Source organism: Brienomyrus brachyistius, chromosome 2, assembly GCF_023856365.1.
Source record: "Brienomyrus brachyistius isolate T26 chromosome 2, BBRACH_0.4, whole genome shotgun sequence".
In the NCBI taxonomy this organism is placed as follows: Eukaryota; Metazoa; Chordata; class Actinopteri; order Osteoglossiformes; family Mormyridae; genus Brienomyrus; species Brienomyrus brachyistius.
In genome coordinates, this window is record NC_064534.1 from 37133056 (window position 1) to 37147165 (window position 14110).

The window sequence follows — 14110 nt, forward strand, 5'->3', positions numbered from 1 at the left end:
ATTCACACCCTTCAATGCCAGCTTAATGTTTAGGTTAGTGGGAATCACAGAGGAATTAGGGATGGAAACTTCTTTGCTGGTGGTAGAAGCGGTCTGGTGAATTTTTAGAGAGAAGAGGCCGTCGATGTTTGAATGTAGAAAATTGTTCTGGCTGCAGCCTGCAGTATGGACTTGTTGGTGTGTGTAGCTCCCAGTGTTCTGACAGCGCGACGTTTTGGGGAAGCATGTGATTCAGCAGCTACCAGTGGGCTTCGTGCGGCGGAGATTTTGTGGCTGTTTGCGGAGTTGATAACAGAGGGTCGTTAAGAGAAGCCTGCATGCAGTAGGCAAAGGAGTAATGTTTGCCGGCGGGGGACGTGCGGCGATTAACCTGTGCGGTAGTGAAAAGGAGTTAAAAAGAAGGAAGTGTGCGGATGCGGAAAGAATGGAATAATTGTGGTAGGCTGCCGGCTGAGTAGTTTGGTGAATGTTTGGTGTGGGTCCGGCGCTGCCGATTGGATGGTGGTGCTGCAGTGTGAGTCAGATAAAAAAAAAAAAAGAACATTAGTAGTATCCAATGGGACCAACTGGCATGTATAGAGGCGTGTAATGCAAAAGAGCTGTTTTTGGTAGCTTCTCTCGCTTACGGCCATACCACCCTGAACACGCCCGATCTCATCTGATCTCGGAAGCTAAGCAGGGTAGGGTCTGGTTAGTACTTGGATGGGAGACCACCTGGGAATACCAGGTGCTGTAAGCTTTTCTCACTTTTACTTTATACAGGGGGCGCTCCACTTCACGATAAATTTAAATCTATCACTCCCCTTCCATTTTACTATTTTATATATATATATATATTTTTTTTTCTCTCATTCATAAAGGCAGCTTTTAGAAACCGTTTTACTCTAAATACTTCCTGGTAATTCTAGGTGCTGTAAGCTGTTCGTGCCTTTATTCCACCAGGGCGCGATCTTCTCACAAACTTGAAGACTGTCACTCCCCATTCACGTTTTACAACTTATTGTTAATGATAAAGAGACAGCTTTTTACACACAGTTTTAAACAAAGTACTGATATTATTCCTCTTCAACTGACCGCTTTGTTTTCTATGCAAAAACCACTTCGCCACAGAAGACTCAATATTATTGGCATAGCAAGTTCTGCTCTTCTCCTTTCAAAACTTGCTAAAAGCTGTATTTAAAAGAACAGATTGGCCGGGGTAATTCACACCCTTCAATGCCAGCTTAATGTTTAGGTTAGTGGGAATCACAGGGGAATTAGGGATAGAAACTTCTTTGCTGGTGGTAGAAGCGGTCTGGTGAATTTTTAGAGAGAAGAGGCCGTCGATGTTTGAATGTAGAAAATAGTTCTGGCTGCAGCCTGCAGTATGGACTTGTTGGTGTGTGTAGCTCCCAGTGTTCTGACAGCGCAACGTTTTGGGGAAGCATGTGATTCAGCAGCTAGCAGTGGGCTTCGTGCGGCGGAGATTTTGTGGCTGTTAGCGGAGTTGATAACAGAGGGTCGTTAAGAGAAGCCTGCATGCAGTAGGCAAAGGAGTAATGTTTGCCGGCGGGGGACGTGCGGCGATTAACCTGTGCGGTAGTGAAAAGGAGTTAAAAAGAAGGAAGTGTGCGGATGCGGAAAGAATGGAATAATTGTGGTAGGCTGCCGGCTGAGTAGTTTGGTGAATGTTTGGTGTGGGTCCGGCGCTGCCGATTGGATGGTGGTGCTGCAGTGTGAGTCAGATAAAAAAAAAAAAAAAACAGGAGTATGATCCAATGGGACTAACTGGCATGTATAGACACGTGTAATGCAAAAGGGCTGTTTTTGGTCACGTCTCTCGCTTATGGCCGTACCACCCTGAACACGCCCGATCTCATCCGATCTCGGAAGCCAAGCAGGGTAGGGTCTGGTTAGTACTTGGATGGGAGACCTCCTGGGAATACCAGGTGCTGTAAGCTTTTCTCACTTTTACTTTAAACAGGGGGCGCTCCACTTCACGATTAATTTAAATCTATCACTCCCCTTCCATTTTACTATTTTACATATATATATATATTTTTCTCTCATTCATAAAGGCAGCTTTTACACACCGTTTTACTCTAAATACTTCCTGGTAATTCTAGGTGCTGTAAGCTGTTCGTGCCTTTATTCCACCAGGGCGCGATCTTCTCACAAACTTGAAGACTGTCACTCCCCATTCACGTTTTACAACTTATTGTTAATGATAAAGAGACAGCTTTTTACACACAGTTTTAAACAAAGTACTGATATTATTCCTCTTCAACTGACCGCTTTGTTTTCTATGCAAAAACCACTTCGCCACAGAAGACTCGATATTATTGGCATAGCAAGTTCTGCTCTTCTCCTTTCAAAACTTGCTAAAAGCTGTATTTAAAAGAACAGATTGGCCGGGGTAATTCACACCCTTCAATGCCAGCTTAATGTTTAGGTTAGTGGGAATCACAGAGGAATTAGGGATGGAAACTTCTTTGCTGGTGGTAGAAGCGGTCTGGTGAATTTTTAGAGAGAAGAGGCCGTCGATGTTTGAATGTAGAAAATTGTTCTGGCTGCAGCCTGCAGTATGGACTTGTTGGTGTGTGTAGCTCCCAGTGTTCTGACAGCGCGACGTTTTGGGGAAGCATGTGATTCAGCAGCTACCAGTGGGCTTCGTGCAGCGGAGATTTTGTGGCTGTTAGCGGAGTTGATAACAGAGGGTCGTTAAGAGAAGCCTGCATGCAGTAGGCAAAGGAGTAATGTTTGCCGGCGGGGGACGTGCAGCGATTAACCTGTGCAGTAGTGAAAAGGAGTTAAAAAGAAGGAAGTGTGCGGATGCGGAAAGAATGGAATAATTGTGGTAGGCTGCCGGCTGAGTAGTTTGGTGAATGTTTGGTGTGGGTCCGGCGCTGCCGATTGGATGGTGGTGCTGCAGTGTGAGTCAGATAAAAAAAATAAAAAAAACAGGAGTAGGATCCAATGGGACTAACTGGCATGTATAGACGCGTGTAATGCAAAAGGGCTGTTTTTGGTCACGTCTCTCGCTTATGGCCATACCACCCTGAACACGCCCGATCTCATCCGATCTCGGAAGCCAAGCAGGGTAGGGTTTGGTTAGTACTTGGATGGGAGACCTCCCGGGAATACCAGGTGCTGTAAGCTTTTCTCACTTTTACTTTATACAGGGGGCGCTCCACTTCACGATTAATTTAAATCTATCACTCCCCTTCCATTTTACTATTTTATATATATATATATATATATATATATTTTTCTCTCATTCATAAAGGCAGCTTTTACACACCATTTTACTTTAAATACTTCCTGGTAATTCTAGGTGCTGTAAGCTGTTCGTGCCTTTATTCCACCAGGGCGCGATCTTCTCACAAACTTGAAGACTGTCACTCCCCATTCACGTTTTACAACTTATTGTTAATGATAAAGAGACAGCTTTTTACACACAGTTTTAAACAAAGTACTGATATTATTCCTCTTCAACTGACCGCTTTGTTTTCTATGCAAAAACCACTTCGCCACAGAAGACTCGATATTATTGGCATAGCAAGTTCTGCTCTTCTCCTTTCAAAACTTGCTAAAAGCTGTATTTAAAAGAACAGATTGGCCGGGGTAATTCACACCCTTCAATGCCAGCTTAATGTTTAGGTTAGTGGGAATCACAGGGGAATTAGGGATGGAAACTTCTTTGCTGGTGGTAGAAGCGGTCTGGTGAATTTTTAGAGAGAAGAGGCCGTCGATGCAAACTTTGAATGTAGAAAATAGTTCTGGCTGCAGCCTGCAGTATGGACTTGTTGGTGTGTGTAGCTCCCAGTGTTCTGACAGCGCAACGTTTTGGGGAAGCATGTGATTCAGCAGCTACCAGTGAGCTTCGTGCGGCGGAGATTTTGTGGCTGTTAGCGGAGTTGATAACAGAGGGTCGTTAAGAGAAGCCTGCATGTAGTAGGCAAAGGAGTAATGTTTTCCGGCGGGGGACGTGCGGCGATTAACCTGTGCGGTAGTGAAAAGGAGTTAAAAAGAAGGAAGTATGCGGATGTGGAAAGAATGGAATAATTGTGGTAGGCTGCCGGCTGAGTAGTTTGGTGAATGTTTGGTGTGGGTCCGGCGCTGCCGATTGGATGGTGGTGCTGCAGTGTGAGTCAGATAAAAAAAAAAAAAAAACCAGGAGTATGATCCAATGGGACTAACTGGCATGTATAGACGCGTGTAATGCAAAAGGGCTGTTTTTGGTCATGTCTCTCGCTTATGGCCATGCCACCCTGAACACGCCCGATCTCATCCGATCTCGGAAGCCAAGCAGCGTAGGGTCTGGTTAGTACTTGGATGGGAGACCTCCTGGGAATACCAGGTGCTGTAAGCTTTTCTCACTTTTACTTTATACAGGGGGCGCTCCACTTCACGATTAATTTAAATCTATCACTCCCCTTCCATTTTACTATTTTATATATATATATATATATTTCTCTCATTCATAAAGGCAGCATTTACACACCGTTTTACTCCAAATACTTCCTGGTAATTCTAGGTGCTGTAAGCTGTTCGTGCCTTTATTTCACCAGGGCGCGATCTTCTCACAAACTTGAAGACTGTCACTCCCCATTCACGTTTTACAACTTATTGTTAATGATAAAGAGACAGCTTTTTACACACAGTTTTAAACAAAGTACTGATATTATTCCTCTTCAACTGACCGCTTTGTTTTCTATGCAAAAACCACTTCGCCACAGAAGACTCGATATTATTGGCATAGCAAGTTCTGCTCTTCTCCTTTCAAAACTTGCTAAAAGCTGTATTTAAAAGAACAGATTGGCCGGGGTAATTGACACCCTTCAATGCCAGCTTAATGTTTAGGTTAATGGGAATCACAGGGGAATTAGGGATGGAAACTTCTTTGCTGGTGGTAGAAGCGGTCTGGTGAATTTTTAGAGAGAAGAGGCCGTCGATGCAAACTTTGAATGTAGAAAATAGTTCTGGCTGCAGCCTGCAGTATGGACTTGTTGGTGTGTGTAGCTCCCAGTGTTCTGACAGCGCAACGTTTTGGGGAAGCATGTGATTCAGCAGCTACCAGTGAGCTTCGTGCGGCGGAGATTTTGTGGCTGTTAGCGGAGTTGATAACAGAGGGTCGTTAAGAGAAGCCTGCATGCAGTAGGCAAAGGAGTAATGTTTGCCGGCGGGGGACGTGCGGCGATTAACCTGTCCGGTAGTGAAAAGGAGTTAAAAAGAAGGAAGTGTGCGGATGTGGAAAGAATGGAATAATTGTGGTAGGCTGCCGGCTGAGTAGTTTGGTGAATGTTTGGTGTGGGTCCGGCGCTGCCGATTGGATGGTGGTGCTGCAGTGTGAGTCAGATAAAAAAAAAAAAAAAACCAGGAGTATGATCCAATGGGACTAACTGGCATGTATAGACGCGTGTAATGCAAAAGGGCTGTTTTTGGTCATGTCTCTCGCTTATGGCCATGCCACCCTGAACACGCCCGATCTCATCCGATCTCGGAAGCCAAGCAGCGTAGGGTCTGGTTAGTACTTGGATGGGAGACCTCCTGGGAATACCAGGTGCTGTAAGCTTTTCTCACTTTTACTTTATACAGGGGGCGCTCCACTTCACGATTAATTTAAATCTATCACTCCCCTTCCATTTTACTATTTTATATATATATATATATATTTCTCTCATTCATAAAGGCAGCTTTTACACACCGTTTTACTCCAAATACTTCCTGGTAATTCTAGGTGCTGTAAGCTGTTCGTGCCTTTATTCCACCAGGGCGCGATCTTCTCACAAACTTGAAGACTGTCACTCCCCATTCACGTTTTACAACTTATTGTTAATGATAAAGAGACAGCTTTTTACACACAGTTTTAAACAAAGTACTGATATTATTCCTCTTCAACTGACCGCTTTGTTTTCTATGCAAAAACCACTTCGCCACAGAAGACTCGATATTATTGGCATAGCAAGTTCTGCTCTTCTCCTTTCAAAACTTGCTAAAAGCTGTATTTAAAAGAACAGATTGGCCGGGGTAATTCACACCCTTCAATGCCAGCTTAATGTTTAGGTTAATGGGAATCACAGGGGAATTAGGGATGGAAACTTCTTTGCTGGTGGTAGAAGCGGTCTGGTGAATTTTTAGAGAGAAGAGGCCGTCGATGCAAACTTTGAATGTAGAAAATAGTTCTGGCTGCAGCCTGCAGTATGGACTTGTTGGTGTGTGTAGCTCCCAGTGTTCTGACAGCGCAACGTTTTGGGGAAGCATGTGATTCAGCAGCTACCAGTGAGCTTCGTGCGGCGGAGATTTTGTGGCTGTTAGCGGAGTTGATAACAGAGGGTCGTTAAGAGAAGCCTGCATGCAGTAGGCAAAGGAGTAATGTTTGCCGGCGGGGGACGTGCGGCGATTAACCTGTCCGGTAGTGAAAAGGAGTTAAAAAGAAGGAAGTGTGCGGATGTGGAAAGAATGGAATAATTGTGGTAGGCTGCCGGCTGAGTAGTTTGGTGAATGTTTGGTGTGGGTCCGGCGCTGCCGATTGGATGGTGGTGCTGCAGTGTGAGTCAGATAAAAAAAAAAAAAAAACCAGGAGTATGATCCAATGGGACTAACTGGCATGTATAGACGCGTGTAATGCAAAAGGGCTGTTTTTGGTCATGTCTCTCGCTTATGGCCATGCCACCCTGAACACGCCCGATCTCATCCGATCTCGGAAGCCAAGCAGCGTAGGGTCTGGTTAGTACTTGGATGGGAGACCTCCTGGGAATACCAGGTGCTGTAAGCTTTTCTCACTTTTACTTTATACAGGGGGCGCTCCACTTCACGATTAATTTAAATCTATCACTCCCCTTCCATTTTACTATTTTATATATATATATATATATTTTTTTTTTTTTTCTCTCATTCATAAAGGCAGCTTTTACACACCATTTTACTTTAAATACTTCCTGGTAATTCTAGGTGCTGTAAGCTCTTCGTGCCTTTATTCCACCAGGGCGCGATCTTCTCACAAACTTGAAGACTGTCACTCCCCATTCACGTTTTACAACTTATTGTTAATGATAAAGAGACAGCTTTTTACACACAGTTTTAAACAAAGTACTGATATTATTCCTCTTCAACTGACCGCTTTGTTTTCTATGCAAAAACCACTTCGCCACAGAAGACTCGATATTATTGGCATAGCAAGTTCTGCTCTTCTCCTTTCAAAACTTGCTAAAAGCTGTATTTAAAAGAACAGATTGGCCGGGGTAATTCACACCCTTCAATGCCAGCTTAATGTTTAGGTTAGTGGGAATCACAGAGGAATTAGGGATGGAAACTTCTTTGCTGGTGGTAGAAGCGGTCTGGTGAATTTTTAGAGAGAAGAGGCCGTCGATGTTTGAATGTAGAAAATAGTTCTGGCTGCAGCCTGCAGTATGGACTTGTTGGTGTGTGTAGCTCCCAGTGTTCTGACAGTGCGACGTTTTGGGGAAGCATGTGATTCAGCAGCTACCAGTGGCCTTCGTGCGGCGGAGATTTTGTGGCTGTTAGCGGAGTTGATAACAGAGGGTCGTTAAGAGAAGCCTGCATGCAGTAGGCAAAGGAGTAATGTTTGCCGGCGGGGGACGTGCAGCGATTAACCTGTGCAGTAGTGAAAAGGAGTTAAAAAGAAGGAAGTGTGCGGATGCGGAAAGAATGGAATAATTGTGGTAGGCTGCCGGCTGAGTAGTTTGGTGAATGTTTGGTGTGGGTCCGGCGCTGCCGATTGGATGGTGGTGCTGCAGTGTGAGTCAGATAAAAAAAAAAAAAAACAGGAGTAGGATCCAATGGGACTAACTGGCATGTATATACGTGTGTAATGCAACAGGGCTGTTTTTGGTCGCATCTCTCGCTTATGGCCATACCACCCTGAACACGCCCGATCTGATCCGATCTCGGAAGCCAAGCAGGGTAGGGTCTGGTTAGTACTTGGATGGGAGACCTCCTGGGAATACCAGGTGCTGTAAGCTTTTCTCACTTTTACTTTATACAGGGGGCGCTCCACTTCACGATTAATTTAAATCTATCACTCCCCTTCCATTTTATTATTTTATATATATATATATATATTTCTCTCATTCATAAAGGCAGCTTTTACACACCGTTTTACTCCAAATACTTCCTGGTAATTCTAGGTGCTGTAAGCTGTTCGTGCCTTTATTCCACCAGGGCGCGATCTTCTCACAAACTTGAAGACTGTCACTCCCCATTCACGTTTTACAACTTATTGTTAATGATAAAGAGACAGCTTTTTACACACAGTTTTAAACAAAGTACTGATATTATTCCTCTTCAACTGACCGCTTTGTTTTCTATGCAAAAACCACTTCGCCACAGAAAACTCGATATTATTGGCATAGCAAGTTCTGCTCTTCACCTTTCAAAACTTGCTAAAAGCTGTATTTAAAAGAACAGATTGGCCGGGGTAATTCACACCCTTCAATGCCAGCTTAATGTTTAGGTTAGTGGGAATCACAGAGGAATTAGGGATGGAAACTTCTTTGCTGGTGGTAGAAGCGGTCTGGTGAATTTTTAGAGAGAAGAGGCCGTCGATGTTTGAATGTAGAAAATAGTTCTGGCTGCAGCCTGCAGTATGGACTTGTTGGTGTGTGTAGCTCCCAGTGTTCTGACAGCGCGACGTTTTGGGGAAGCATGTGATTCAGCAGCTACCAGTGGGCTTCGTGCGGCGGAGATTTTGTGGCTGTTAGCGGAGTTGATAACAGAGGGTCGTTAAGAGAAGCCTGCATGCAGCAGGCAAAGGAGTAATGTTTGCCGGCGGGGGACGTGCGGCGATTAACCTGTGCGGTAGTGAAAAGGAGTTAAAAAGAAGGAAGTGTGCGGATGCGGAAAGAATGGAATAATTGTGGTAGGCTGCCGGCTGAGTAGTTTGGTGAATGTTTGGTGTGGGTCCGGCGCTGCCGATTGGATGGTGGTGCTGCAGTGTGAGTCAGATAAAAAAAATAAAAAAAACAGGAGTATGATCCAATGGGACTAACTGGCATGTATAGACGCGTGTAATGCAAAAGGGCTGTTTTTGGTAGCGTCTCTCGCTTATGGCCATACCACCCTGAACACGCCCGATCTCATCTGATCTCGGAAGCCAAGCAGGGTAGGGTCTGGTTAGTACTTGGATGGGAGACCTCCTGGGAATACCAGGTGCTGTAAGCTTTTCTCACTTTTACTTTATACAGGGGGCGCTCCACTTCACGATTAATTTAAATCTATCACTCCCCTTCCATTTTACTATTTTATATATATTTATATTTTTCTCTCATTCATAAAGGCAGCTTTTACACACCATTTTACTTTAAATACTTCCTGGTAATTCTAGGTGCTGTAAGCTGTTCGTGCCTTTATTTCTCCAGGGCGCGATCTTCTCACAAACTTGAAGACTGTCACTCCCCATTCACGTTTTACAACTTATTGTTAATGATAATGAGACAGCTTTTTACTCACAGTTTTAAACAAAGTACTGATATTATTCCTCTTCAACTGACCGCTTTGTTTTCTATGCAAAAACCACTTCGCCACAGAAGACTCGATATTATTGGCATAGCAAGTTCTGCTCTTCTCCTTTCAAAACTTGCTAAAAGCTGTATTTAAAAGAACAGATTGGCCGGGGTAATTCACACCCTTCAATGCCAGCTTAATGTTTAGGTTAGTGGGAATCACAGAGGAATTAGGGATGGAAACTTCTTTGCTGGTGGTAGAAGCGGTCTCGTGAATTTTTAGAGAGAAGAGGCCGTCGATGTTTGAATGTAGAAAATAGTTCTGGCTGCAGCCTGCAGTATGGACTTGTTGGTGTGTGTAGCTCCCAGTGTTCTGACAGCGCGACGTTTTGGGGAAGCATGTGATTCAGCAGCTACCAGTGGGCTTCGTGCGGCGGAGATTTTGTGGCTGTTAGCGGAGTTGATAACAGAGGGTCGTTAAGAGAAGCCTGCATGCAGTAGGCAAAGGAGTAATGTTTGCCGGCGGGGGACGTGCGGCGATTAACCTGTGCGGTAGTGAAAAGGAGTTAAAAAGAAGGAAGTGTGCGGATGCGGAAAGAATGGAATAATTGTGGTAGGCTGCCGGCTGAGTAGTTTGGTGAATGTTTGGTGTGGGTCCGGCGCTGCCGACTGGATGGTGGTGCTGCAGTGTGAGTCAGATAAAAAAAAAAAAAACCAGGAGTAGGATCCAATGGGACTGACTGGCATGTATAGACGCGTGTAATGCAAAAGGCCTGTTTTTGGTCGCATCTCTCGCTTATGGCCATACCACCCTGAACACGCCCGATCTCATCTGATCTCGGAAGCCAAGCAGGGTAGGGTCTGGTTAGTACTTGGATGGGAGACCTCCTGGAAATACCTGGTGCTGTAAGCTTTTCTCACTTTTACTTTATACAGGGGGCGCTCCACTTCACGATTAATTTAAATCTATCACTCCCCTTCCATTTTACTATTTTATATATATATATATATTTCTCTCATTCATAAAGGCAGCTTTTACACACCGTTTTACTCCAAATACTTCCTGGTAATTCTAGGTGCTGTAAGCTGTTCGTGCCTTTATTCCAGCAGGGCGCGATCTTCTCACAAACTTGAAGACTGTTTCTCCCCATTCACGTTTTACAACTTATTGTTAATGATAAAGAGACAGCTTTTTACACACAGTTTTAAACAAAGTACTGATATTATTCCTCTTCAACTGACCGCTTTGTTTTCTATGCAAAAACCACTTCGCCACAGAAGACTCGATATTATTGGCATAGCAAGTTCTGCTCTTCTCCTTTCAAAACTTGCTAAAAGCTGTATTTAAAAGAACAGATTGGCCGGGGTAATTCACACCCTTCAATACCAGCTTAATGTTTAGGTTAGTGGGAATCACAGAGGAATTAGGGATGGAAACTTCTTTGCTGGTGGTAGAAGCGGTCTGGTGAATTTTTAGAGAGAAGAGGCCGTCGATGTTTGAATGTAGAAAATAGTTCTGGCTGCAGCCTGCAGTATGGACTTGTTGGTGTGTGTAGCTCCCAGTGTTCTGACAGCGCGACGTTTTGGGGAAGCATGTGATTCAGCAGCTACCAGTGGGCTTCGTGCGGCGGAGATTTTGTGGCTGTTAGCGGAGTTGATAACAGAGGGTCGTTAAGAGAAGCCTGCATGCAGTAGGCAAAGGAGTAATGTTTGCCGGCGGGGGACGTGCGGCGATTATCCTGTGCGGTAGTGAAAAGGAGTTAAAAAGAAGGAAGTGTGCGGATGCGGAAAGAATGGAATAATTGTGGTAGGCTGCCGGCTGAGTAGTTTGGTGAATGTTTGGTGTGGGTCCGGCGCTGCCGATTGGATGGTGGGGCTGCAGTGTGAGTCAGATAAAAAAAAAAAAAAACCAGGAGTAGGATCCAATGGGACTACCTGGCATGTATAGACGCGTGTAATGCAAAAGGGCTGTTTTTGGTAGCATCTCTTGCTTACGGCCATACCACCCTGAACACGCCCGATCTCATCTGATCTTGGAAGCTAAGCAGGGTAGGGTCTGGTTAGTACTTGGATGGGAGACCACCTGGGAATACCAGGTGCTGTAAGCTTTTCTCACTTTTACTTTATACAGGGGGTGCTCCACTTCACGATTAATTTAAATCTATCACTCCCCTTCCTTTTTACTATTTTATATATATATATATATTTATATATATATATATTTTTCTCTCATTCATAAAGGCAGCTTTTAGAAACCATTTTACTCTAAATACTTCCTGGTAATTCTAGGTGCTGTAAGCTGTTCGTGCCTTTATTCCACCAGGGCGCGATCTTCTCACAAACTTGAAGACTGTCACTCCCCATTCACGTTTTACAACTTATTGTTAATGATAAAGAGACAGCTTTTTACACACAGTTTTAAAGAAAGTACTGATATTATTCCTCTTCAACTGACCGCTTTGTTTTCTATGCAAAAACCACTTCGCCACAGAAGACTCGATATTATTGGCATAGCAAGTTCTGCTCTTCTCCTTTCAAAACTTGCTAAAAGCTGTATTTAAAAGAACAGATTGGCCGGGGTAATTCACACCCTTCAATGCCAGCTTAATGTTTAGGTTAGTGGGAATCACAGAGGAATTAGGGATGGAAACTTCTTTGCTGGTGGTAGAAGCGGTCTGGTGAATTTTTAGAGAGAAGAGGCCGTCGATGTTTGAATGTAGAAAATTGTTCTGGCTGCAGCCTGCAGTATGGACTTGTTGGTGTGTGTAGCTCCCAGTGTTCTGACAGCGCGACGTTTTGGGGAAGCATGTGATTCAGCAGCTACCAGTGGGCTTCGTGCGGCGGAGATTTTGTGGCTGTTAGCGGAGTTGATAACAGAGGGTCGTTAAGAGAAGCCTACATGCAGTAGGCAAAGGAGTAATGTTTGCCGGCGGGGGACGTGCGGCGATTAACCTGTGCGGTAGTGAAAAGGAGTTAACAAGAAGGAAGTGTGCGGATGCGGAAAGAATGGAATAATTGTGGTAGGCTGCCGGCTGAGTAGTTTGGTGAATGTTTGGTGTGGGTCCGGCGCTGCCGATTGGATGGTGGGGCTGCAGTGTGAGTCAGATAAAAAAAAAAAAAACCAGGAGTAGGATCCAATGGGACTAACTGGCATGTATAGACGCGTGTAATGCAAAAGGGCTGTTTTTGGTACCATCTCTCGCTTACGGCCATACCACCCTGAACACGCCCGATCTCGTCTGATCTCGGAAGCCAAGCAGTGTAGGGTCTGGTTAGTACTTGGATGGGAGACCACCTGGGAATACCAGGTGCTGTAAGCTTCTCTCACTTTTACTTTATACAGGGGGCGCTCCACTTCACGATTAATTTAAATCTATCACTCCCCTTCCATTTTACTATTTTATATATATATATATTTTTTTTTCTCTCATTCATAAAGGCAGCTTTTAGAAACCGTTTTACTCTAAATACTTCCTGGTAATTCTAGGTGCTGTAAGCTGTTCGTGCCTTTATTCCACCAGGACGCGATCTTCTCACCAACTTGAAGACTGTCACTCCCCATTCACGTTTTACAACTTATTGTTAATGATAAAGAGACAGCTTTTTACACACAGTTTTAAAGAAAGTACTGATATTATTCCTCTTCAACTGACCGCTTTGTTTTCTATGCAAAAACCACTTCGCCACAGAAGACTCGATATTATTGGCATAGCAAGTTCTGCTCTTCTCCTTTCAAAACTTGCTAAAAGCTGTATTTAAAAGAACAGATTGGCCGGGGTAATTCACACCCTTCAATGCCAGCTTAATGTTTAGGTTAGTGGGAATCACAGAGGAATTAGGGATGGAAACTTCTTTGCTGGTGGTAGAAGCGGTCTGGTGAATTTTTAGAGAGAAGAGGCCGTCGATGTTTGAATGTAGAAAATTGTTCTGGCTGCAGCCTGCAGTATGGACTTGTTGGTGTGTGTAGCTCCCAGTGTTCTGACAGCGCGACGTTTTGGGGAAGCATGTGATTCAGCAGCTACCAGTGGGCTTCGTGCGGCGGAGATTTTGTGGCTGTTAGCGGAGTTGATAACAGAGGGTCGTTAAAAGAAGCCTACATGCAGTAGGCAAAGGAGTAATGTTTGCCGGCGGGGGACGTGCGGCGATTAACCTGTGCGGTAGTGAAAAGGAGTTAACAAGAAGGAAGTGTGCGGATGCGGAAAGAATGGAATAATTGTGGTAGGCTGCCGGCTGAGTAGTTTGGTGAATGTTTGGTGTGGGTCCGGCGCTGCCGATTGGATGGTGGGGCTGCAGTGTGAGTCAGATAAAAAAAAAAAAAAAACCAGGAGTAGGATCCAATGGGACTAACTGGCATGTATAGACGCGTGTAATGCAAAAGGGCTGTTTTTGGTACCATCTCTCGCTTACGGCCATACCACCCTGAACACGCCCGATCTCGTCTGATCTCGGAAGCCAAGCAGGGTAGGGTCTGGTTAGTACTTGGATGGGAGACCACCTGGGAATACCAGGTGCTGTAAGCTTTTCTCACTTTTACTTTATACAGGGGGCGCTCCACTTCACGATTAATTTAAATCTATCACTCCCCTTCCATTTTACTATTTTATATATATATATATTTTTTTCTCTCATTCATAAAGGCAGCTTTTAGAAGCCGTTTTACTCTGAAT

At 44.4% G+C, this 14110-nt stretch overlaps 12 non-coding genes across 12 annotated transcripts; all 12 read left to right on the plus strand.

Annotated features, from left to right (window-relative positions):
* The first annotated feature begins 620 nt into the window (after positions 1 to 620).
* LOC125733534 (5S ribosomal RNA) lies at positions 621 to 739 on the plus strand. Its single transcript, XR_007392877.1, has one exon. It is a non-coding gene; the product is annotated as a 5S ribosomal RNA (ribosomal RNA).
* Positions 740 to 1821: 1082 nt separating this feature from the next.
* LOC125733959 (5S ribosomal RNA) lies at positions 1822 to 1940 on the plus strand. The gene has a single exon (XR_007393290.1). It is a non-coding gene; the product is annotated as a 5S ribosomal RNA (ribosomal RNA).
* A 1079-nt stretch (positions 1941 to 3019) lies between these two features.
* LOC125734234 (5S ribosomal RNA) lies at positions 3020 to 3138 on the plus strand. Its single transcript, XR_007393555.1, has one exon. It is a non-coding gene; the product is annotated as a 5S ribosomal RNA (ribosomal RNA).
* Positions 3139 to 4232: 1094 nt separating this feature from the next.
* Positions 4233 to 4351, plus strand: LOC125735795 (5S ribosomal RNA). Its single transcript, XR_007395083.1, has one exon. It is a non-coding gene; the product is annotated as a 5S ribosomal RNA (ribosomal RNA).
* A 1084-nt stretch (positions 4352 to 5435) lies between these two features.
* Positions 5436 to 5554, plus strand: LOC125735796 (5S ribosomal RNA). Its single transcript, XR_007395084.1, has one exon. It is a non-coding gene; the product is annotated as a 5S ribosomal RNA (ribosomal RNA).
* Positions 5555 to 6638: 1084 nt separating this feature from the next.
* Positions 6639 to 6757, plus strand: LOC125735797 (5S ribosomal RNA). Its single transcript, XR_007395085.1, has one exon. It is a non-coding gene; the product is annotated as a 5S ribosomal RNA (ribosomal RNA).
* Positions 6758 to 7845: 1088 nt separating this feature from the next.
* Positions 7846 to 7964, plus strand: LOC125734834 (5S ribosomal RNA). Its single transcript, XR_007394137.1, has one exon. It is a non-coding gene; the product is annotated as a 5S ribosomal RNA (ribosomal RNA).
* A 1079-nt stretch (positions 7965 to 9043) lies between these two features.
* LOC125733021 (5S ribosomal RNA) lies at positions 9044 to 9162 on the plus strand. Its single transcript, XR_007392379.1, has one exon. It is a non-coding gene; the product is annotated as a 5S ribosomal RNA (ribosomal RNA).
* A 1075-nt stretch (positions 9163 to 10237) lies between these two features.
* On the plus strand, positions 10238 to 10356 carry LOC125734803 (5S ribosomal RNA). The gene has a single exon (XR_007394106.1). It is a non-coding gene; the product is annotated as a 5S ribosomal RNA (ribosomal RNA).
* Positions 10357 to 11432: 1076 nt separating this feature from the next.
* LOC125732918 (5S ribosomal RNA) lies at positions 11433 to 11551 on the plus strand. Its single transcript, XR_007392281.1, has one exon. It is a non-coding gene; the product is annotated as a 5S ribosomal RNA (ribosomal RNA).
* Positions 11552 to 12644: 1093 nt separating this feature from the next.
* LOC125734951 (5S ribosomal RNA) lies at positions 12645 to 12763 on the plus strand. The gene has a single exon (XR_007394252.1). It is a non-coding gene; the product is annotated as a 5S ribosomal RNA (ribosomal RNA).
* A 1081-nt stretch (positions 12764 to 13844) lies between these two features.
* LOC125732965 (5S ribosomal RNA) lies at positions 13845 to 13963 on the plus strand. The gene has a single exon (XR_007392326.1). It is a non-coding gene; the product is annotated as a 5S ribosomal RNA (ribosomal RNA).
* The last annotated feature ends 147 nt before the right edge of the window (positions 13964 to 14110 follow it).